Source organism: Saccopteryx leptura, chromosome 13 (genome assembly GCF_036850995.1).
Source record: "Saccopteryx leptura isolate mSacLep1 chromosome 13, mSacLep1_pri_phased_curated, whole genome shotgun sequence".
In the NCBI taxonomy this organism is placed as follows: Eukaryota; Metazoa; Chordata; class Mammalia; order Chiroptera; family Emballonuridae; genus Saccopteryx; species Saccopteryx leptura.
The window spans coordinates 45,059,495-45,083,782 of record NC_089515.1 but is presented as its reverse complement, the minus strand read 5'-3'; the positions used below and the strand labels follow the sequence as shown (position 1 = coordinate 45,083,782).

The following is a 24,288-nucleotide window of genomic DNA, read 5'->3' as shown; positions in this document are numbered from 1 at the left end:
AAGTGAACCTGTGGAACGTTCAGACCGGGGAATAGTACGTTGCTGTAAAAATGAACGGAGTGGATCTCTCTCGAAGCTGCCGTGGAAAGTTGGCCACTATATCCTGTTGGGTGAATAGGATAAATTGCAGAACGGGCAACAGAGTATGAACTTATTTGTGTGTGTTTGAAAATCAGTCTTAAGTATACTTACATCCGCCTGACCTGTGGTGGCGCAGCGGATAAAGCGTCAACCTGGAAATGCTGAGGTCGCCGGTTCGAAACCCTGGGCTTGCCTGGTCAAGGCACATATGGGAGTTGATGCTTCCAGCTCCTCCCCCCCCTTCTCTCTCTCTGTCTCTCCCTCTCCTCTCTAAAATGAATAAAAAGAAAAAAAAAGTATACTTACATCTGAAAAGTTTCTAGAAATACAGATCAGAAGGCTCTGGGGAATGCAGGTGGATGGTGAGCCCTTCTCCTGTGCTTTGATGGTCTCTCTCCAGGATCATGGAATACTTTAATTGAAAAATTTGAAGAGGCTTGGTAGAAGGAGACTAGACTCGGGTGGTGGACACACAACACAACAAAGAGATAATGTGTTATAGAATTGTACACCTGGCCTTGGCCAGTTAGCTTAAATCAGTTAGAGCGTCGTCCCAGAATGACAAGGTTGTAGGTTCATTCCCTGGTCAAGGCACACACAGGAAGCAACAAATGAATGCTGCCCTTTCCTCTCCACTCTCTCTCCCTTTCTCTCTCTCTCTCTCTCTAAAAATCAGTTCCTCTGTAAAAACTAAGCGCTGGCAGTGCAGCTTGGTTGGTTGGAGCTTCGTCTCGAAGCGCAGAGGTTGCCGGTTCGATCCCCAGTCATCACGTACAGGAGCAGACTGATGTTCCTGTCTCTGTCCCTACCTCTTTCTAAAAATAAAAAAATTTTAAAAAAATGTATACCTGAAGCTTATATAATTTAATTAACCAATGCCACCCCCAATAAAAAAGTTTTCTTTTAAATTTAAAGAAGAAAGAATTCAAGAGGCTATTTAATATAATAGCCTTAACTTTTACTAAACACCTTGAGGTAGGTGCTCTGAGGATGGTGGGGAGGTTGTAGGAAAAAACATCCCAGAAACTCCGCCGCGGGCCATTTTCAGCGTGACAGTCACACCTCAGCATCATGGCTGCTGTTGTTAATTTTAAAAAGCCAATTAAGTGCCAGGTTAGCGTCTTTGGGCCTTGCTCAGGTGGGTGTCGGTATCCCAGTCTCGCTGATGCTGAGCTGGCTGTCGGAGCTCCTCAGCCAGGAGGGGCTGGGGAGGGGTTCCCTGTTTCACTGTGAGCAGAGGAGTCAACACTGAATCTGCTTTAGGGGCCCGCATTCCATGGAGGGGTCTGGGAAGCACTAGCCGTGCCCCACTCCAGCCGTGGGCTGTGGGCTGGTGGGCAGCGTGTGCACCCATCTACCACAGCCCAATAGAGGTGTCACTGTCCTGGGGGCCCATGGGGCTGGGGCCTGGAGGAGTGGCTGGGAGCTGTGACAGGCCCTCTTTCCATAAGCAGCTCATGTCCTCTGAAAGGACCTCATCATGCCAATGACGCTGACTGTCTCCCCTGCCTGCCTCACCCCCAAAGGAGCAGAGGCCGGAGAAGACCTAGGGCTCTCCATAGTCCGCCATGGCCGGGAGGAGTGGGGGAAGAGGTGCACTGTCCCCCTGGATCTAGGAGCCACCCGGAGGGGCCTAGGAAATACATAGGGGGTTCCTTGGCCTGGGTGGGAGATACCATCACCCCAAAGAGGCTGTGGGCCCTAAGCAGAAGGGAGGAAAGAAGCATTAAGAATGACTGCATGCGGAGGGCTGCCAGGCCACCAAGCCGGTGCTTTATAACTTCACAGGCTGTGGGTAGCATTGGTTCACCCATTTACAGACGAAGAAACTGAAAAGTTACGTTACAGGTCCCCGGTCACACAGCTTGTAAGTGCCAGAGCTGAGATTCAAAACCAACTCTTTAAAGTCTGTACTCCTAACCCCAAAGAGCTCCTGTTTGGCTCGGCCACTTAAAGGTCCCCACAGCTGCAACCCCTCCTCACCAACCCTGTACACAAAGACATTAATCCCTTCTTTACAAGGCCACCCAAACAGTTTGGGGTCCTTCCTCAGTGCACCTAATGCCATCCATCTTCTTTAGTGTGCTCAGCCTAGACTGGGCAGTGGAGGGAGGATAGAGCCTCTTACTGATCAGGACCTTTGTCTGGTTAGGTATTGCTTCTCCTCCAGGCTTATCCAGGGGCACTGGGGTCATCCAGATGGGCTTCTTAGAGGTGGTGGCCTGGAGACTAGGATGCAGGCCAGACAAGCCTGAGTGAGCACTGAGAGTGGGAGTTGGGTCCTGGGGAAGGCCTGGGTCTCCACTGGTGGGAGGTGGGAGTGGGCAGGGCCTGAGGGTCTATGAGGTGCTGCAGCCTCCCAGCCCCCTGACAGCTGGTCATGAAGATGAGGACACCCCCGGGCCTGCCTCAGCAGGTCCCAGAGGCCTGACGGGACTCAGGGAAGGCTGAGGCTGAGGAAGCAGAAGTGGGTGAGTGGATCCCACCCAGGCCACTTGGATCATCGGGACTCTGCCAAGGCCAGTGCCCCCCCCCCCGTCCTGAGGGAGGGCTAGGCCAAGTTCTAGGAGAGAGCCTTCTTCCAATCCAGTGAAGCCACTCTGTCTCTCCCCAGCCCACCACAAATAAAGTTTCTTTGCAAAGCCATCTTTGCCTCTCGTCAATTTTTCTGGGAAGACGGGTGAGGGAAGTGAGACTTAAGCCACTAAAAAATGATTCATGGTGTGAATGTGGTGGGGACCCAAGCATGGATGGGAAGGGTAGAGGAAGATGCCTCCCAAGGCCTTGGGAAGTCTGTCTCCTTGACTTGGGCTAGGGTCCTTTGAGTAAGAGGATGAAGGTCACTGGTTGGCCCAAGGGTTACCTCTAGCCTTGAGGGTGGCAGTCACAGGTGTACTGCCCTCAGGAGAGGGGCTCTGGAGGTAGACTGTGAGGCAGCCCCTAAACTACTCAACCTCATTAAATGTCTTCTCATTTAATCCTCACAATGACCTATAAACAAACCCTAGTCCCATTTTCAGACCAGGAACCGGCATCTCAGAGGCTAAGACATATATATGCAGAGCCACACAGCTGAGAAACAGTGACGTTGGGCTCTACTTCTCCTTTCTGTGACCAAAATGGGATGCAGGGGGTCATAAATCTCCTGAAAGCCGGGACAGGTTTTTTCATGTATGTGCAAAATCACAGCATTAGTTTTGGGACCCCAAATTAATAATCAACACTTTCTGGTGCCAGGCACTGTTCTAAGTGCTTGTTCATGCCCTATCATGGCTTAACCCTCAGACATGCATATTGCATAACTGGGCACTCTTCTATTTAACCAACGGAGAGAGGAGGCCCGCGGGGTGTGGGTGCAGGTGCGGGTGCAGCCAGGATGCCAGCACAGGCACACCTGTCCAGATGCCAGGCACTCAACCACTGCCCACTCTGCCTCTCCAGTGGTCTCCCTGCCTCATGACCCCAGCGAAAGGCCCCTCATCCCCCCGCAGGTCAGCCACGCGGCCTTTGGCCCCTGGCGGCGGGGCGGGGTTTGCACCACCCGCCGGCAGACGGCGCTGTCTGGGGCGCCCGGCTCCCCCCGCGGCCGCGCTCCTCCTGGCAGCGGGCTCGGGCCCCAGGACCCCGGAGGCAGAGAGAGGACTGAGGGGCGCGCGGCACAAAGAGCTTTTTATTTAAATTTGTTTAGAGTTTCTCGAATTTGCATGAAAAATGTGTGAGAAAAGCCAGCTCCGGTGACCTCATCCGCACCTGCCATTAACGTTCAATTAGCGGCTGAATAGCGGCCGCCGACGCGACGTGAAGGGAATCCGGCCGGCCCCGCGCGGGCCCGGGCTGGGGTGGGGCCGGGGGCACAAACGCAGCGGCCTTGTCCGCGCCCCGACTCTCCGAGGGGCCGTGGGCATCCCGGGGCCCCTGAGGCTGCCCGGCTCCCTTCCCGCGCAGAGGACGGCCCTCCGCGGCGCCGGCGCTGGGAGGGGCGCCCCGTCCTAGCTCAGAGGGGTTCCCTCGCCACCTCCGGGACAAAGTGTCAAGTACAAGTTCAAGTTCAGGGCCAGGCCCGTGCGGCGCCGAGCCTCCCCCGCCGCCTTTGTTCTTCAAGATAACCGCTCCCAAGTGCCCTCCGGGCGGGGCCCGGCAGACGCCCCCGCCCCGGCCGCCCGCGCGGCGCCTGGCCCCTGGTCCCCGCGCCCCCGCTCGGGGCCACCGAAGGGGCTGGGGGCTCGGCTGCAGGCAGGCGCGAGCCGAGCCCGTGGGAGCAGCCCCGGCCCCGCGGTCCCCGCAGCAAACCGAGTTCGGCCGGATGGACGCTCGCGCGGAGGTAAGAACCCCGGGCTGGTCCGCCCGCACCCCTTGCGCCCCGCCCCCCGCCCCGCCGCGCCTCCGGGGGGCGCGCTGCTGCCCCGCGCCTGGGGAGCGGGGCGCCGGGTCGAGGGCGCCGAGCGTCTGCCTTCCCCACGGGCGGCGTCTAGCTCACCCAGCTCTCTCACCATTGAGACCCCTGGGTCTCCACTTCTCCGGCGCCAGTTCTGGCTCCTCCTCACCTCCTATCAGATTCTGGCTAGAGGACCCCCAGGTAAAAAGCCAGCCCCCCAGGCCCCGAGCAGAGCTGGAGGGTTGTGTGTGTGGCTCAGCTCCAAGGAGCGTGAGCTGTGAGCATCCCTCCCCGCCACCATCCCCAGCACCTCGATTAAGGTCCTGGTACAAAAGGTGGCGGCTGAGGTGGTTGGGGTGCTCCGTGATTGAATAGCAGGGCAGGGGCCTTGTTTCTGCCCACAGGACCTCTTGCTGTTCCTGCGGGCCTGGTTCCTACCTCACCCGACCACCAGCACACTGCCAGGCTAAGAGGGGCACAGAGGGCTTCTTCTGAGGGGCCCCAGCCTTGTCCCCCATTCTCGTCTTTCACTCTGAGGTTGTTCGTGTACTTGTGCTTTATACATAGTTCTAACATCCATGATATCTGGTTTCTAAATTCACATCAAATTAGCAGTAACAAATTTAAAAGGGGGGAGATGGCCTTTTTCCTGAAGCCACACTGTGCCCCTTCTGTGTTCCTTCTCCTCGTCAAATGTGTCACCCCCAAATTTCTCATTTCTGAGATTTTACTCATGATGAAATTTCTGTCTTAAAGAATACACTCCTTCTCACTTCCACTTGGCCAAACCTGAGCAAGTGTTTCCTCTTCCAGGAAGTCTGCTCAGATTACTCCTCCATCTCTACCCTTTTTAAAAACATTCTCAGCTGCACTGCCAAGTGCTCAGTAGACAATAAATGAAATCATTTCTGGGCGAATTCATTAAAAAAAAAATCAAACACACATAAATTTAAAAAACATAAAGGGTTGAGATTTAAAAAAAAAAATAAAAACAAAACATTGGTTCCAACTGAGTTCACATCTCCCGTGGGCTCCTCCCTCTGTCCCAGTATATACAAGGTCTCATTCACAAGCAAGAACCAGCAGGAAAAGGCTGGCTGCATGTACTCTGTTAAAAATAAAGGAGGAACGGCTACAAATTGCTTTAAAATTTTAAAGAGAAGAAATGCCAGAAGGGAGTCCCTGAGCCTCTCTAAGGCTCCCTCTCGGTCTGACCGGGGTCTGGGGAGGACTGAGCTTCCAGGCACTGATTCAAACCTTGGGCCCTCCTGCAAGGCCTCAGCGGGGCCACCAGGAAGTTGACTAAAAATGGAGACTGTGACCTACCTAGTGCATGTCTTTCTGCAGGAGATGATTCATCACTGACACGCTGATGTCAGAGGAGCCTGGGAAGATGTTTACATCTTTTTAAAAAGGGAAACTGAAATTTTTTTTTCTGCAAAACCATCTTCAGAGGATGCCCGAGACCCTTTCCCTCCCTTGTGGTTAGATTATTGTGACATCTTGGACAACCCACTATTTTTCATCCCAGTAGCCAAGGTTCCCAGCTCATGGATGGGTAGAATGAGGAAATTTAAGGCAGCAAAGGGTGGTGTAAATGCCACTTCTGTGATAGACTGAGGGAAAGAAATTGTTAATATATATTAACTCATTTAGTCCTCCCAACTGAAGGATAGACCTTGTTATTAGCCCTTTTTTACAGAAGTGGAAATGGGTGTCGAGGGCTTAAGTAAAGTGCCTTCAGTGTCAGCTAGAAAGAGGTTCAGGCGGGCTTTGAATTTAGGCAGGCCGGTTTAGACTCCATGGCTTGACTATACTACCCACATTCTAACGTTGTTCCTAAGCTGGTCGCTGATAATGCTTCCCAAATCATGTTTCACAAGGATTCTCTTGCTTTCCTTACCGCCCAGAGACAGAGGTAGAGGCTGGGGGTGAAGAGCCCAGCCTTTGGAGCCTTGTGTTCAAACACTGGCTCTCTCCCTTACAAATCACATGGCTTTTTACCAAGTCTCCATGTCCTTGTCTGTTAAATGGGCTTGTTGTGAAACTAAAATAAGATGTTGTGCTTGGATCCGTGAGTGAAACACATTATTAGTATTTTAATAGTCACCACCTTTAATGACAATGTCACTGACACTTTGCATTTTCAAAAAACACGCTTCCCCCCTAAAAAAAGAAAGAGAAACTGACATAGTTGGTCTCCACAAGCTTTAAACCAAGCATCTGGCGAGGTGTGGACTGTGGGAAAACAGCAGCTCCGTTCTATAGGGCAGATAGCCCAAACCTCCAGGAAGTAACATGGATCCCCATGTCTTTGTAGGTAGTGAATAAATACGGGCTCTTGAAATCTTGTCTATCCTGGAGTCTAACCGCTTAGAGATAGATATATGTGTGTGGTGGGTGGTGGTGGGGGGAGGTTGGAAGAAGGACCCTGTAGATAATCAAGAGAGTTAGAGTCTGGACTGCAGACTACGAAGGAGAGAAATCAGAGATGTGTTGTGTTTTTTTTTCTCAGCTATGAAAATCTGACCAGCACCTCTTGAGGAGGAAAATAGAGACTAGACCCTCTTACAGATATAGATCTGGTGAGTGGACACTTCCTCGTTTCATATAGTGTTAAGAGTTATTTATTGAGTGCTTGTTCTGTGCCAGGCATTGATTTGCAGGGAATAGGGATACAGTAGAGAACAAAACAGAAAACCCTTGCTCTCGGGGAGCTGACATTTGTGTGTGTGACATTTGAGTAGAGAGAGAAAGAAAAAAAAAAAGTCAATAGTTCGGTGCACTCTAGCCTGAGGAATCCCTCATGGTGGGGATGGACCAGTGGGTGTCTCTTAGCCAAGGGCACAAGTTTTCACAGAGCTGTCTCTGTCTGCAGGTGGAATTTAGGAGAGAGAAAGGGAGAAAGAGGCTGACTCAACTTCCTTTCATATTATAAAATAAGGAATGGACTGAGGCAAAGAGATTCTTTAAGCAAAGTGCTGATTAAGCAGGCCCTACATGGGTGTTCTGCTCTCCTCACCCCATTCCTGGGGTGCTAGGACCCCAGGAAGGCTGAATCCTGGCCACAGTGCAGGGACAGAAATGGTGACAGTCAGTGGAAGAAACCAAGAGGACTGGAAAGGGGCAAGGTGGCACCCAGGAGTCTGGGCAACTCATAGGAACAGCTAATCAGGCCAGGCATGCGTCTGAGTGCCTTGCGCGTATCAGCTCAGTTAATCCCCACCAGAGTCCTGTGGATAGGTACCAGTTATTAAGCTGTTGCGGAGATAATGAAATTGAGACACAGAGAGACTGAGTAAAGTGGCCCGAGGCCACCGAGCTAGTAAATGGCAGATCTGGGTCAAATTTGAACCCAGGCAGCCTGGCTCCAGGGTCTGTGCTCCCAACTCCACCACCGAACTGCTCACCAAAGGATGTTCCAGAAAAAAATGTGTACTTTTTTAGGGGTGAAACCAAGTGTCCCTAAGTGTCCTCAGAAGCCTGCAGGAGTTTCCTTGAGCTGCGAGTCCTCACACTTCCTGGAGCCCCAGGTTAGAGACATTAGGAACCTTCTTTTACAACCCTGCTCCATGGCCGGTGAGGGAACGGAAAATGGGGAGGGACTTCCCCTAAGGTCATTGTCAAAGTGGACATCAGAGCTGAGGTGATCTACTCTTCCGGCCCTGAATCTTTTGGGTGTGCCTTGAAGGTCTTGAGAACAGACCTCTGACCTCAGATCACACTCACCGCCACATTGGGGCTGTGTGTCAAGGTTTTGGTGACCTTGGAGAGCTGCTTCCCTTACTGGAGACTCTCCAAGGGTCCTGGCCAGAGGAACCTCAGTCCTTTCATCACAAACCTAGAGACGATCTGAGTGATGGGGGGGGCCCTCTGAGTTCCCCCACAAGGCTGCAGTTTGAAGGCTATGTGCTCTCATTGGAGGGACTTACCGCAGAGAGGAGGAAGCTGGGGTGCAGGTGGGCTGATGTACCCCCGCCAAGCTGGACAGCTCAGTCTCCCAGCCTGTGCCCTTTGCTCAGAACTCGAATTTCAGACCATAGGTGGGCTGACGATGAGAAGGATGCCAGGTTAATGGATAGACATTCCTCGCTTTCCCAGAAGCTTGAGATTCTATCACCAAACCACTGGAAACAGGCATGTTAGTATAACAGCTGGAGTAACAAAACCATTGCAATTTTCTGTCCCATCTAACTCCAAAATCAGATAAGTCTCTTGTTCAGTGAAAGAATACTGAATCTATGGGTCTGAGACTGGAATTAGGGGCACCTCAAGGCTCCTGCTTGGCCGGTCTCAGGGCCAACGTCACTAGACCGCTGAAGGAGACGCACAGATCAAAAGCCCGGTGCCCACACCGACTCAAAAGGCATTTGTGCAGATTGCTTCCTTAGAAAAGTAAAACTGTTTGCGGGGGAAGCCCACCCGAGAGGTCCAGGACCAAAGATCACGCCCAGGCTTAGCTGCTTCCCCAGGAATCGTGATCATATTTTTGTAATTTATTCTAAATTTGTAACGCCAAGAAAACCAACCCCAGGCATTAGTAGTGACAGTGACGGTTCTCTTCCTGCCCTGCCCTGGATCTTTTGCGTGTGCCTTAAAGATCTTGGGAACAGAAAATATAAAAACTGCTTTGTGATGCATCATCTTTAGTTCCCCTCACCCCACCCGTTCCAACGTATCTTTCACTTTCTGCCTAACTTTGGGGCTCCACTGCGGGCTGCCCCAGCCCTCTCCAGGTGGGAGCAGGGGAGGCCACGCTCAGCTGTGTCCGTTCCAGCCTCCAGTACTCCAAAGTCCTGGCTTTGTGCCTTTGGGCTAGGGATTCGAGAGGACTTGTCCCGTGCTCCTCAACCGCCTGGTGACATTTACCCAAGGCCATCATGTTATGAGGCTATTTGCAAGGTGTTGGCAACGCTGCAGTGCAAGGGAGATGGCTGCATCTGGCATCTCGGGCCCTCTGTGGCTAGCCATGTGGTCCTGCAATTGCCTGGTGTCTTTTTGAAGCAGCAGACCCAGGCTATAACCTGAGGGCATGCTTCACCCTGGGACCCTAACTCAGGTTCTTGCAGAAGATGCCAGGGATGACTTGCTTCTTTGGTGATCTCTTTAATCGTGGCCACCCACACCTACACCTGCTGCCCTCTCACCCAACTGGTGGATGGTGGCTCCCAGTTGGAACCGTGGGTACTGGGCTGGCCTTGCCTGCCTCCCTGCTGCGCCTCTGGGTTCCCACTCTGAGTTTGTGCTTGCATCCTGGAATCAGGATTATTATGTCTACAATTTATTCTAACCCCATAGTTCCAAGAAAATCTATGAATGCTAATATCTACAATCTCCTGGTCAGTCCGCATGGAGCAGTTGGGTTTTATGCGGTGGGTCACAGTCAGATCCCTGCCCCTTGTTTACCATCATTCCCAAAAAATTTTCTCCTGAAAGAGAGTCCAACTTGTTTGAAACACAGATTTCTCCTCCCTGATTCTACGGGCTGAAATTATCTTGGTCTGTTTTTTTTTCTTTCTTTCTTTCTCTTTCCTTTTTTTGAAACGATTCTAAAAGAGAGACAGACAGACAAGCTAGGCAGGCTTCCCCAAATCAAGCCCATTGTGTCTACGTTGGTACAAAGGTTCTGCGGCTGGGCCCCCAGGAAACCCTTGGCTGCTACACGTTCCTAGGCGCAGAGGGCCCTGCACTGGGTCCCCCACGGCCCCCGCGCCAGCTGCGCTCTCTCTGCGTGCCTAGCCAAGGTCACCAATCGATCGTGGGCAAAAGCTGGGGGTCCCTAGGGATTCTGGAGCCACTCAGAAGGCGGGATCGGGTTTGTCCCACGACCTTGGCCCCAGGAAGCGGTGGAAAGAGACAGACCCCAATTTTCCCCCCTTGGAGCTGAAACAAAACCTGAAAGCCCGAGGTTACCCGCACGGCCAGAGGTGGCGCCTCGGCGGCGGGGGCAGCCCTGAGCCTTGCGTGCCCGCGCGGTTCCCAGGCCCGGGTTCCGTTCTTTCCTAGTTGATGAGTTAGTTACCTAGCGGGTTAACTAGGCAGAGCCAGCCTACAGGCAGCGCGTACGCAAACGCCGCCCGGGTCTCACGCTGAGTCCCCGCGTCTGCCAGACCGAGAGTTGCCCGGCTGGGCTCCGGAGAGGAGGGACGGAGGGGAATTCTTGGTAATTAGAGGGGAGGTTTTCTCGGGACACCCGTCGGCGAAGTGGCCTTGGCTTCGGAGGAGGAACAAAGGGCTAAGGTGCCTGCTAGCCGAGCCGCGCGCCCTCGGCCGGCACAGCCGCGTTCCCGCCCCTCCCCACGCCGCTGCCGCCACGGGCTTTGTGCGCTCCGGCTGCACAGCGCTGCACCTGCCTGGCGTTAAGTACCTTGGTGAGGCGGCGTGGGCGGCTATTCTAATCGCCATCTCCAAAGTACCTGCTCATGAATAAACACCAGCCCCATTTATCAGGTACTTAGCGCTCATTGTGAAGGGGAAATTGGCCCTTTTCTGAAAGTGCCTATCCTTAACCCATCTGCACAGTCCTGGCTGCAGAATTTCCTCCACCATTTAGTCACACACGCGTACACTCGCAACACGAGCCTCCTCCAGGCTAAAATAAACTCGCCTTTCTTCCGATAAGTGCGTGATTGAACCGTGACAATAGACGGAAAGGAGAAGGCCGCTGGGTCAATAGCCCATGTCTCTCCTATTGATAGGAAAAGTCAGCAAGCGGAATGCCCAGTCTTCAGAAAGCCTTGTCCTGTGTCGCGGCCACAGGGCCTGTGGACACACACTTGCACAAAGCCCCAGACGTCCCCAAACATTGGACAAAATATTGGAAACGGTGGCCCCTGGTGCCTCCCTTGGTCGCAGCTGCACCCTCTCTCCCAGCCCTACCCTACCCTGGGCTACCCCCTCCCTCCAGTTGGGTCCTACACCTGGGACTGACTCGTTAAGACATGGACATGCAGGACAAAGGATAGAAGGAATAGGCGACTGAATTTGCAAACCCTCTGGCCAGTAAAAGCGGCTCCTCTGGCCCTGGCTGGATTGAAGGGTACTTTCCCACGACGCAGCTAAGATTTAAGTGTACAGAGGGAGAGAAGAGGTGGCGGCCCTTGGAGGGTGGGAGGCGGTGAGTATACAGATGTAAATTTGTAGATGCCCACAGATCGGTGAGTTTAAAGGCGATTGCGTCCTGAGGGCTCACGCGTTCTTCACTCACCTCCTACTACCCCATTCCTTCCATCAAACACCCAGTGGCGCGCACTTCCAGGGATCTGTTCCCTGGGTAGAATTCGCCCAGAAACACGACAGATTTTTTAGACCCAAGTAGGGAGGACCACAGGCCGTTCTGAAAATGAAAGTGTGGAGATTTTGCCAATCAAACATTTTCAAATGACTTTGTCTTCTTTCAGCTCTCTTGAGTTCATCCTTTGTTTTAACAAATAGTAGCCCCGGAGCCACTGTGAAAGTCTAACTCTGCCACTCCCACCATTCACAAGGTTCCTGGTGGTGACTATGCAGGGTTCAGGAATCCGGGGTGTTTGGGAAATTACTGCTTATTGCCTAGCCTGTTCCGTTTACACCGAAGGCAGACAGACTCTGAAAATCCAGCCTTCAGTCTTTTGCCAACAACTGGGTAGGACCGTTGGGTCTTGCTGTGCTGCTGGCGTGGGTGCCTGGCTCGGTTCCGGAGGCCGGTGGGAGGGACTGGGTTCTCCTTGAGAGGCTGGTGGTTTATGAAGTCTGAGCACCAGAACCCCGAGACCACTGCAGAGTGGTTGCAGGAATGTTGGGCTGCAGGTCTGCCCAACACCGGTCGTCCGGAATCCCCAGACTCCCCCCCCCACGGTCCTCACCGTTGTGTGGGCGCCAGGCCCTACAGAGAGCCCAGATCCTGGGCCCTGAAGCGCCATCAGGCGTAAGAAAACAAGCTCAGCCCTGCTGGAATTCACCCAAACACAGCTGCTGTTTTTTTGAATATTCTAGAAAATTTTAAAAAGAAAAAGAAAACATCAAGATCCCATTTTTCTTGATCATTAAAGGGAAGTAATTGATGGGATGGGCCATTTGCTTTAGGCCAGACACAGGAACAGGGAGAGCGAGGTGGACTTCAGGAGATACACTTCAAACTAGGAACAGCTTGAAATGTCGCCGGCCTTTCCCATGACAGGGTGGACTCGGGCGGCTCCTGTGCCCGGAGAACATGGGCATTTCCCTGTCGGGGCTCCTGGGCCGCCTCCAGCCAATGAGGGCCAGGGGTGCTTCTGGCAAAGCCAAGGGGAGGGGTCCCCTCTAGCCCCGCCAGGCATCCAACAAACCCCTTCTCCTCTGATACCTACTCCCACCTCAGGGTCTAAGGCTAAAGCCTCCTAAAGCCTTAGAAAATCCTGGAATCTGGATTTGTTGCTCTTGTCTGTGTGGAATGCCTCTGTGCCTGGGTGTGTGCCCTTCCACGGGAATCTCTGGGTTTCAGGGCTGCTGGCGCGGCAGCGAGGGGGTTGAGAGATGGGAGCAGAGGGCGCCTGGGCAGCCATGCCGCACGGTTGTTTTAGTCCCCGCTGTTCCTCTGGCCTCCAACACTGCTTCTCCAAAAGACCAGGGAAGAGTGGAGTGAACATGGGCAGGGCAGGGAAGTTCCGGGCTGGTTTGCTCAAACTGCAGGCCCGGGGGCGGGGGGGCGGGGGGAGCACCCAGGCAGGAGGGGAAGGCTGGACTGTTGTTTGGGAAACACTGGGGACTGCGTGGACAAAGCCCTCTGGGCGAGGCTTGGGCTGGGGAAGGGTTTGAGCTCAGCGCTCTCCACACAAAGTAGCTGGTCCCCAATCTCTTCCTCTTGCCCCCCCTCCATTTCATCTTGATTCTTCCAGATGAGTGGCCCCACAGGAGTTTCTGTCCCCACGACAGGAGTGTGTGGGAAGGCGTCTGGGGCTCAGTTCAGATTAACCAGGAAAAGGGAGCTCCCAGGCAGGCGAGAGTCCAGCAGATCGCGGCTGGGGAGGGAGCCACGAGAAGGGATAGGGTCTAGAAGGGAGGAACCCGGAGCCTGTCATTTGACCTCACAGGTAGGTTTCCGCAGACCCATTCTCTCCCATCCCACCTGGGGAGTTCAAATGGCCCCTGGATATTTCACATTACAGGTATCTTGAGCCCCTTGGAGTGAGAGAGGAGGGAATCTCCCACACTGTCTTGTCTTCGGAAACCTTTCCCTTCATTGAAACAAGGCAACCTATGGACCGGCCTTTATCTTAAAGCTGTGGCCTTGGGTCCCCCAGCCCCCAGCTGTGCGCCCATGATGCACACCTCCAGTTAGCGCCCTTGGGGGCCCGAGCCTGGAGGGTCTCGGTTGCACTTCCGTCAGCCCACTGCAGCTGGGATCGTGCCCCATTCAGCCCTAGCTTTAGCGCCACCCTTCAGGGACAGGAGCTGGATATGGCCTCTGCTTGCCCCGGGCCCCAAAGGTGGCTTCAAGGATCCCTGCCTTTTCTGCATGGGGTGGAGGGGAAGGAATGTTCCAGCTCTTTCTGCCCCCCCCCCCGGCGCTCTTTTGCTGCCCACCGCACAGATGGAAACGCTGAGGCTGATTGAGTCAGGTTGGCCAGCAGCCATGTGGGACCCTAGGTGTGCCCACCCTGACCCGGGCCCCTTCTGCATACCCCTTACTACCCCCTGGCTCTCTGCAGGGTGCTGGAAGAGAGGGGAAAGGGCTAGCAAGGTGCGGCCTTATTGTTTCCACGCTCCTTTTGCCCAGTTTACTCTCTCAGCCTCTGTTCCAGCCTGGCCAGCAGTTCCGTGAGTCCTCCAACAGCCGAGTACAGGGGCGGGGCGGAGTTTCACTGCACCGACTCTCCTACTCTCCGTTAGGTACGAGGGTCACGTGATTCTCCCGCCTCCAGACACACCTGGGGCCTGTTCCAGATCTCCGGCAGAGGGCGCCCTGGGCCAGGGAGGAGCCTGTTAGATGGCTCTCCTAGGTTGGGGCGCCACACTGTGGGACTCCGTGGTTCAGATCCACACATGACTCCTCATGTCCCAAAATCGGACCAACGGAGCCACAAATGCCTATGGTTCAAGGAGGAGGGCAGGGCAGCGGTGCCCGCTGCTCAGACACTGAAACCGTGGTAGATCGTGGCCGTGGGGCACATCTGCGTGTGTGTGTGTGTGTGTGTGTGTGTGCGCGTGCGCGCACGTGCGCCCATGTCTGGGAAGCAACGTGTGGCCGTGCCCAGATACCCGTGAAAGTGTGAGAGGCCTGTGTGTACTGGTCCACCAAGAAATTTGAGTGGGTCTGCAAATTTTGTGCCTCCAAATTTTGTGCCTTCACACTGTGTTTGTGAAGGGGTGCGTGTGTAGAGGAAGAAACATTCGTGTCTGTGAATGGTGTGTATATGTACATATAAAGGAGTAATTATGGATCACTGCACCTTCGAAAGAGGTTAAGTGTGAGTGTGTGTGCACACTCATGCACATGCACTCTGGCACCCCTCCTACTGCCCTGGTACTCCGAGGTCAGGCTCTGAAAAAGAAGGGAGGGGTGAGAAGGCCAAGGGACACAGGCTGCAGGGTGTGGCCCTGTCCCAGTGCCCAGCAGGCTGTAAGGGGCCGCAATTAGGCGATGCTTCTCCTGGGCTGGAGGGGAGGAGGAGGAGGATTATGGCAAATTCATTTCTATTTTCCAGCCCACTAAGCCTGCAGTGTGTCCCTGGTGTTAGCATGAGAATGGGCCAGGGCTCTGTGCCCCCCCTCCCGACCTCCTGACCCCTCCCCACCACGTGAATAGCGGGGCTTGCAGCCGCCCCAGCCTCTCCTACCAGCTTCTGCAAAGCCACGACTCCTAATCAGGGTAATTTAATATATTTTAAGCCCCCGGCAGCTTTATTTTCCCTCCTTTTCGAGTTTGTTTTAGGCATTCACAGCTCTCACCCCGTCATTAGACAGCCTTATTTGACGGATGGAAAGAGCTGCTATGAGACCACAGCTCTTTGTGTCCCCCACATAAGCTGGGCTTCCCTGTAATTAGAATGGTATTCCCAGCCATTGAAGCCTTTCATGCTGCGGAACAAAAACTCCCCGAGATGAATATCCCCCAACTCTCAGCCCCCTGGCTGGGAAAGGGGCTTCGAGTTAAAGGGACTCCTTGGGGAAGCAGTTTGGAGCAAGGAGAGCTGAGGTCCTGCCAGGGTGAGGAATTTAGAGGCAGTGGCACCAGACAAAGGCTCACAAGGTTGCCCGTCAACACCAGTCACCTATACATACTCCCCTCCATGTTCAGCCAGTCTCAGTACCTGCCTGGACTGGGCCTCTGTGGTTGGAGCACCCGCATATGTCCATGAGGTCGGGGGAAATGGAGCCATGCTTGGGGTGCATGTAAAACACACACACACACACACACACACACACACACACCCAAGTCATCCAGACCCAGACTCAGGTATGGCTTCTAAACACACGATCACTCATGTAGGCTTTGGATTATATCATAAACACACAGACATACACACACATGCAGACATGCTCACACATGAAATCAGTGTCACAGAACTGGGTTGGTAAGTGCTTATAAATAAGCACACATGCCATACACACTGTCACCCAGATTATAGAACCAGACTGCAGTCTGTCTTTGTATTTGTGTATACACACACACACACATGCACGCCACCCGGACCGGGGTTTGCATACACTCCTGCCCACTCATATATATGCACTACCCCTAGGGTCGTCCAGACCCTGTTTTCTCTGTGGCTGTAGGGTCTTCTCCAGTGTGCACACTCTGTGGTGATATCACCTCCTTCCTTCAGGACAGAGGCTTGCTTCTGGTCACATTTTGGGTCCATGCCTAGCCTGTGTTCAAATACAGAGATTGACATGCCCATCCGTGCATGGACATACACACATCCCCTAATTCACAATGACATGTGAGAACTCAGGAAAATACTAAGGAACTGAAATGCCATTCATGACCAGACACGCAGCGGGTTTCATGGGGTAAGTGCTGTGAACTCAACCTCTGGAAAGGCTGGCTTCTCCTCCAGGGCACAGATGCATCTCCCTTTTTAAGATTTCCCTTTTGGCCTGATCAGGTGGTGGCGTAGTGGATGGAGTGTCAGATTGAGATGTGAGTACCCGGGGTTTGAAACCCTGAGGTCGCTGGCTTGAGCACAGGCTCACCAGCTTGAGTGTGGGGTCGCTGACTTGAGTGTGGGATCATAAACATGACCCCATGGTTGTTAGCTTAAGCCCAAAGGTCGTTGGCTTGAAGTCCAAGGTCACTGGCTTGAATCCAAGGTCACTGGCTTGAGCAAGGGGTCTCTCCCTCTGCTATAGCCCCCCCATCAAGGCACATATGAGAAAGCAATCAATGAACAGCTAAGATGCCACAGCAACAAAAAATTGATGCTTCTCATCTCTCTCCCTTCTGTCTGTCTGTACCTATCTGTCCTTCTCTCTGACTCTCTCTCTTTCTCTGTCAAAAAAAAAAAAAAAAAAGGTTTCCTTTTTGATCTGGACTCCAAAGACAGAAGGCAGGTACCTGGCTCTCTGTTACTCTTGTAGCTTTTCCTCAGTCTTAGGAAAGGCTCCGAGGGTGACATGAGATCTGAGAAGCTACAGAAGAAAGATCCCAACGTAACCTGAACCACAGAGAAGCAATCCCATGGAGTAGTAGTGAGTACCCATTGCTGGGAGGATTTGAATAGGGGCTGGATGATCACTAGCAGGGATACTGCGGGGGGGGGGGGGGGGGGGGGGGGGGGAGGAGTTTATTTAATTCAGCCTCTCCTCTGTGTCAGATCCTGTGCTCAGAGTTTGGAGTACAGTGATGAGTAACATACAAGCTTGTCTTCAAAGGAACTTCGAGTCTTAAAAGGGGCAAACATACACACACTACATGAGTGGAGTAACAGGTTCTTGTTTCCACACTGGAATATCAGTATCAGGGACTGGAATAGACCATTTCCTGTTTTGTGCCTGAGGCACCGTGGGGACACCTTGGAAGTCCCTGTGTTGGGTAAATGGTGAATTAGCTGGTCTCCAAGACCTCTCTCCTGTCACCTGGTCTGGGTCCATGGCTTTCTCACTATGGCACGCTTTCCAAGGGGTGGTCAGTCCCTCACTCTGCCGTGTCCCTTTATCACAGCACTTATCACCCATACCACAGCTGAGCACTGGCCCACGGTGAGGCCACTCAGCTCCTCAGAAACAAAGGAGAGGCTCAGAGAGAGTGTGATGAATCCACTTGGAGGTGGTGGTGGCAAGGGGTGGGGGTCGACGAGCGGTAGGTCAGGTTCCTTCGTGATTCCTGGCTTTGAGGAGTGAAGAACAGGCCCCAGAACCTCATTAAGCCTCATCCTGTTCTCTTCTGGAAGGAAGTATGATTTTGAAGGGATGGGGTGGGGCTCTCAAACTGCTAGTGATTTGCATGCTTTTGTTATTATTATTTTTTTTAACACTACTTGCCTTAGAAATGTAGTGAAACCCTCTTATTCTTCTGGTGCCACAAGCAAACATAATCAGGAAAAACCTAACAGCTCTTTCTAGTTCAAGAGAAAACATTCATCTTTTTCTCCTCATAGGAGAAATTCCCCAGGGAAATTAGAGAGCTGGGGATGCTTTGAAGCCACTTCTGATATCTTCTGTTTGTTTATTTAACCAGAGTGTTGCATGGTGTAATATCGTGGCTGGGGGCCTGGGCTCTGGATACACCCAGGTTCAAAGCCGCATACCAAAACCCAAAAACCAAAAAACCACATACTAGCTTTGTTTGACTTTGGGCATATCTCTTGGGTCCTGAGTGTCTTCAGCGATAGGCCGAAGGTTGTTGTGAGGGTTAAATGAGCTAATACAAGCAGAAGAGACAAACATTGCTTTGCATACAGTAAGTGTTCAATAGGTGTTAGCCAAAGTGATTAATATCAGAGTACTCAGTAAGTATTTGTTGGGTAAATGAGTGCATTTTTTCATTTTGTTTGCTTTTAGGATAAAGGCATAGGAAAAGAAGATCTTTTTGGAAGCCTCCTGCGTATAACTTTGGTAGGCAAGGATAGGGTAGGGTAAGCAGACGGTGGTTGGAGGGTCACCTATAGCTTAAAAAAATAAGCCAGCTGGTGTTGAGTCAAGTCATTACCCTGGGCGCCAGCAGGGGGAGCCAGACTAATCACACCCTGGCAGGTCCTGCAAGCCTGCGGGAGGGAATTAACACTTGACAGAGCACCTACTGTGTGCGGTATGAAGCAGCGGAGGAAGTTGGGGGTGTGGCTGGAGCAGCCAGATGCCCTGGGATCAATGCAGAGGTGGAGGCCCGATTTCTACAGCGCAAGGGGATCGGGTTTAGGGCCTGGAGCAGCCTGTTCTGGAGAAGCCCATTTGGTGGGGAACTATCCACAGAGGCCAATTCCCGGCTCTGTCTCAGCACCCGGCTCCCACCAATGGACTGAGATCTGCCTCATCCAGTCAGAACTATATAAATTGTATGCTCATTTGCATCTATACTGACCAGTCAGAACTGCATGATTTAGAAACTTTATTTACATGAAATGGAGCAAAATGGGAACTGTGGGTGGAGACATCTCTATTTGGTTAGAGCGTCCTCCCCCAATTCCAATGTTGAGGGTTCTATCCCCCATCAGGGCACCTACAGGAAGCAACTGATGAGTATATGAGTAAGTGGAACAACAAATGGATGCTTGCGCTCTCTCTCTCTCTCCCCCTCTCCCTCCCTTCCTCTGTCTGTCTCTCTCAAAGCAATCAACAAATTTAAAAAACGAGGTCCTTCTCATATGAGAAGCAATCAATGAACAACTAAAGTGACCCAACTATGAGTTGATGCTTCTCATCGCTCTCCCTTCCTGTCTGTCTTTGTTTCTCTCTCTCTCTGGCTCTCTCACTGCTCTTGAAAAAAAAAAAAAAAAAAAAAAAAAAAAGAAGGCGGCTTCTCCTTTATCTTCACAAAGCATACTTTCAGTTTCTAAAAATGCTGCTTGCATCCTCTGCAAACTTCACATGACTAAAATATCTGTTTTGTAATACGTTTGGGGGGAATGTTTTGTTGACAGAAGTTCCTGAAACCGCGGGGCAAGGGAAGAAGGAGAGGCATTTAAATAAGCTGGCTGAGGGCCAATGTCCCCTTCACCCAGGGTCTCTGTCCGAGGAACTGAAATGGGACCCTGGCAGGGCAGGTCACCTCACTTTTCCCATCTGTATAATGGGTGTGAAAATGTCTGCCCACCAATCCTCAGTGGAGGCGGTAAATTGCCCTGGCACAGACATTTTAATGATATAAGGACACTTATGGGGTTTATGATAAGAGGCTTAATTCGTCTCAGTGACCAGAAGGAGCTATCATCTCCTCATTTCTCAGGGGAAGACACTGAAGCTAAGAGCAGGAAAGTGAAGAGTGATTTGCCCAAGGTCACCTGCAGAGGGAGGAGACAGGGAAGGAACTGGGGTTTGAAAACAGGTCTGGGTCTGGTCACCCCTTCATGCCAGGAAACCTAGTCCCCTGCTTGTTTGTCTGCCTTACTGTCCCTGAGAGCAGGGTGGTGCTGTGGGAGCCTGCACTCCTGCCCCTGTTCAGGGAGAAGCAGGCTGTGGGAAGGCGCTGAGTCCTTCACCCTGGAGAGGAAAGAAGGGCCAGGAGAGGGCTAGGCAGGGCGGGCAGCACCCCAAACCCAGAGTCGTTTTAAAGAAAGAAATCCCGTGCCTTGCTGGCTTCCCTGACCCAAGACTGCGCCTTGAGCTGCCTGAGAGGACACAGCAAGGTCCCTTCAGGCTGAGGACCCCTGAGGACCCCAGTGTGCACCTTGACATCCAAGGGAACGCGTACTGTCTAAAGCTCCAAGTGTGAAAACCAAACCAGTTCCAACGTGTCCAGAGAAACCAGATTTGGTTCGCGGGCAACTTGGGGCCACCAGGTGGGGCCACGGGGGCGGGGGCAGAGCGTGGGCTCCAGCCACCTGCTCTGGATAAACTAAACGCTGCGGTCAGCAGGAGGGAGTCTGCACCGGGGTGGGAATGACTCACACCGACTGTTCAGCTCTTGGAGAAGCTGCCTGGTTCTCCAGAGCCTTGTTCCTGGAGACATGACGCGCAGTGGCCCTGTGACAGGAGTTTCGTGGGAAACGAGGCGACATTAGGTTCCAACAGCCCCTTCCCCCTGAATTTTTAATTCTCCGAAGTCAGGGAGATAACCTTAGGAACTAGGACGGAAACTTTTTAGGGGCCAGCTCTTGGGCAGCCCCTGCAATTGGAGTCCCCAAGCCCGAGGTGGCGGGCTCCTCCGCGCTCACAGCGGCCTCCTGAGGTGGCGCGTGGCATTGCATCTGGGAGGGTGGCCCATCGAGGTCTCCAAGGGGAGGGCGTCCGCCTCTTTCTGGTCCAGGGCGCTTCCTTAACAGGTTTACTACGAAGGAAAAGCGAGAATGCGTGTATAAAGCGCTTAGCACCTTGCCTATTCTTATTACTATTATTGTCGTTGTTATTATTAGTGCCATGGCTCTGAGAATGGGAAGATGACAGTAAGCTGGGGCTGGGAATTTTCTGCCCCATCACCTGTGCCAGGGGCCAGAGGACAGAGGAGGGACCGCGTGACTGTAGGGGCTGGCGGGCAATTTACTGGAGAAGCTCGTTTGGTGCCTCCAAGTTAATTAAAGATGGCCGCTAGGGGTCATTGCCATGGTGACAATTAGGCCAGGAAAGAGCCTCATTAAGGAGCAGTTTTAACAAGGCCTGTTGTTTTTACCCTGAGATCCACGTGAAAGAGAAATTCTTCAGTGGCTTCCCTTTCTGCCTTTCCCATATTTCAGATCCATTTCTAGAGAGGCGCTAAGTAAGAATGAGCTAGAATTCCTGGGGTGAGATCCTCGGAAGAATGAGCAGGGCAACAGGTCTCTTCGCCCCAGTGCTGCTGTTACATCTGAAAGGCCTGGGTGCGGAGGCTTAGAGAGGGCGGGTGGGTGGAGGCCACGAGGTCAAAAGCAGGAGGCAAGGGAGCTGGATTTTATTAAAAATGGAACTGGGAGGCCCCAGATGGGCGGAGCATTGGCCCCAGAAGGGGGCTGCCGGGTGGACCCCACTTGGGGCACATGCTGGAGTCTGTCTCTGTCTCGCTTCCTCTTACTTGCACAGAAGAAAATAATAATAGTAATTTTTTAAAAATGGAACTGGAAGCCTTTCCTGGAACTTAGAAATGTCACTCCTGCTACCCCAGTCTGCTTCTCAAACTGGGGGTGGGGGGAGCGGCATGGGGGGCCATCAAGCCTGATTCTTCAGAGTCAAGGGAGGAGGGAAGTTTATGGCTTCTCTTAAATTTCAAGCACTTTAAAAAATGCATGCATTTTTCTTATTTCCATAGTAATATATGCTATTGAGAAAAAATAGAAATTTCAGAAAAGCACAAAAAAGAAACTTCTGCTGCAGTCCCACCCCCAGACATAACAACTGTTAACATTATTTTGGTGTGACAAGAAGCTAAGCAGAGTCCACAGGGAGCTAGACTGAGGGGAGGGGAAGGGAATTGTATATGTTTTCATTTATGTACCCTTTTCTACTGTTTGAATTTTTATCAGGGTAATGTCAAATAAAACTAAGGTAAAATAGCACAGAGTGCAACACACTGAGATGTAGCAGACATTATTTCTACAAAAATAAGGGTCAGGGTCCTGGCTGGTTGGCTCAGTGGTAGAGCATTGGCCGGTGTGTGGATGTCCTGGGTTTGATTCCCGGTCACGACACACAGGAGAAGCAACCATCTGCTTCTCTTTTTTTTTTTTTTTTTTTAATTTATTTTATTTATTCATTTTAGATAGGGGAGCGAGGGAGAGAGAGAGAGGGAGAGAGAGAAGGAGCAGGAAGCATCAACTCCCATATGTGCCTTGACCAGGCAAGCCCAGGGTTTCGAACCGGCGACCTCAGCATTTCCAGGTCGATGCTTTATCCACTGCGCTACCACAGGTCAGGCACAACCATCTGCTTCTCAATGCCTCCCCTTCCCCTTCTCTCTCTCTCTCTCTCTCTCTCTCTCTCACTCTCTTATTCTCCTGCAGCCATGGCTCAAGCACATCAGCCCTGGGCACATTACCTCAGGTGCTAAAAATAGCTTGGTTGTGAGCATGGCCCAAATGGGCAGAGCATTAGCTCCAGAAGGGGATTGCTGGGTGGATCCTGGTTGGGGTGCATGTTGGAGTCTGTCTCTCTGCCTCCCCTCCTCTCACTTGGAAAAGGAGAAAAAATTTAAAGAATAAAAAAGGGTCATATTTTACCTATGATTTTGAAATCTGAGTTTATCACTTTAGGATAACAGGATATCTTGACTGCTTTTTCATATGTTACATTTACTTCCTGACTTTTTAAAAATTACATTAATAAGATTCCAACTCTACACAGGGTAGGCAGAAAAGGACGTTTTCTGCATGAGTCTCTTTCCTTGGCTCCACATTCAAAAGGCAACCACCTTAGGCCCTGGTGGGGTATCTCAGTAGTTGATTAGAGCATCATCCTGAGATGCCAAGGTTGCAGGTTTGATCCCCAGTCAGGGGACATACAAGAGTCAACCAATGAATGCATGAATAAGTGGAACAAACGTCCATGTTTCTCTCTCTCTATCTCTCCCTTTCTCTCTAAAATCAATAAATTAAAAAATAAAAAGGTAACCACTGCTATCATTGCTTTTGTATTCCTCCAGAGAGATTCTGTATGTGTGCAAGCCCACACAGCTTGTTCTGTATATCCATTTTGTACAACAAAGTTAGCACACGAGTAGTCTCATCCTGTACCTCACTTTATTTTTATTTCACAGTATGTCTTGGAGATGGTCTCATAACAGCATGTGAAGATCTATCTCAATCTTCTTTTAACAGCTGCATTCTTTACAATTCTGGCTTCTAGTGCGTGGAACCAGTACCCTGCCAGTGCATATTTGGGTTAGTGCCATAGTGCACAGGTGTATCTGACGTTGGAACCCTAAAGAAGACTTACCGTATTTTCCCCATGTATAAGATGCACCTTAATTGGGGGCTCGAAATTTGAAAAAAAATGTATTACATAAAGTTATTGAAATCAAGTTTTATTCATCATAAAATTCATACAACTCCTCATCACTGTCAACACTCCCATCCATTAGCTTGTCCTCACCTGTGTCTGATGACGAATCACTGTCTTCAACAATGAGTGCAAAAACAAGTGCAAAAATGCGGGAAGTGCAAGTTAAAAAAAAATCTACAACCACCATATAAGATGCACCCAGTTTTCAGACCCCAAATTTTTCGGAAATGGGTGCATCTTATACATGGGGAAATATGATAATATTCAAACACTATGACCCCATCATTTTTAATGGTGCTATAATATTTCAGTCTGTGAATGGCCTTGATGTGTTTAACAATTCCTTATGGATGAACATTTAAATTGTTACCATTTTTCACAGTGGATTAGCCATGATAAGTTAGTTCGTGAGGAGCCCACAGCGTGCTGGAGGTAGACAGACAAGTGAATAAATCTGTGTAATAACACCCTGTGTAGCTGCTGCAGTGGTGGTGGTGTGCCCAGAAATGACACAGCCTGGCAAAAGTAGGGGGAACCAGGCTGGGAGTGAATGGAGGAGGGTGGCAGGGCTTCAGGCAAAGATCTGAGGATTACTCTGTGGCGCCTCTGCCTCAGGCACTAAAAATAGCTTGGTTATGAGCATGGCCCCAGATGGGCAGAGCATCAGCCTCAGATGGGGGTTGCCAGGTGGATCCCGATTGGGGCACATGTGGGAACCTGTCTCTCTATTTCCCCTCCTCTCACTTAGAGAAAAAAGAAAAAAATATGCACAGTCTGCTGGCACTGGGAGTCTTTGGGTATGAACAGGA

At 51.7% G+C, this 24,288-nt stretch overlaps 1 long non-coding RNA gene across 2 annotated transcripts in view; it reads left to right on the top strand.

Moving 5' to 3' along the window:
* The first annotated feature begins 3,960 nt into the window (after positions 1-3,960).
* Positions 3,961-24,288, top strand: part of LOC136384593 (uncharacterized) — a 57,291-nt gene continuing 36,963 nt past the window's right edge. For both annotated transcript variants that reach the window (XR_010747621.1, XR_010747620.1), the window contains exons 1-2: positions 3,961-4,402; positions 6,972-7,041. This is a non-coding gene — a long non-coding RNA (uncharacterized lncRNA). The remainder of the gene's footprint in view (positions 4,403-6,971; positions 7,042-24,288) is intronic.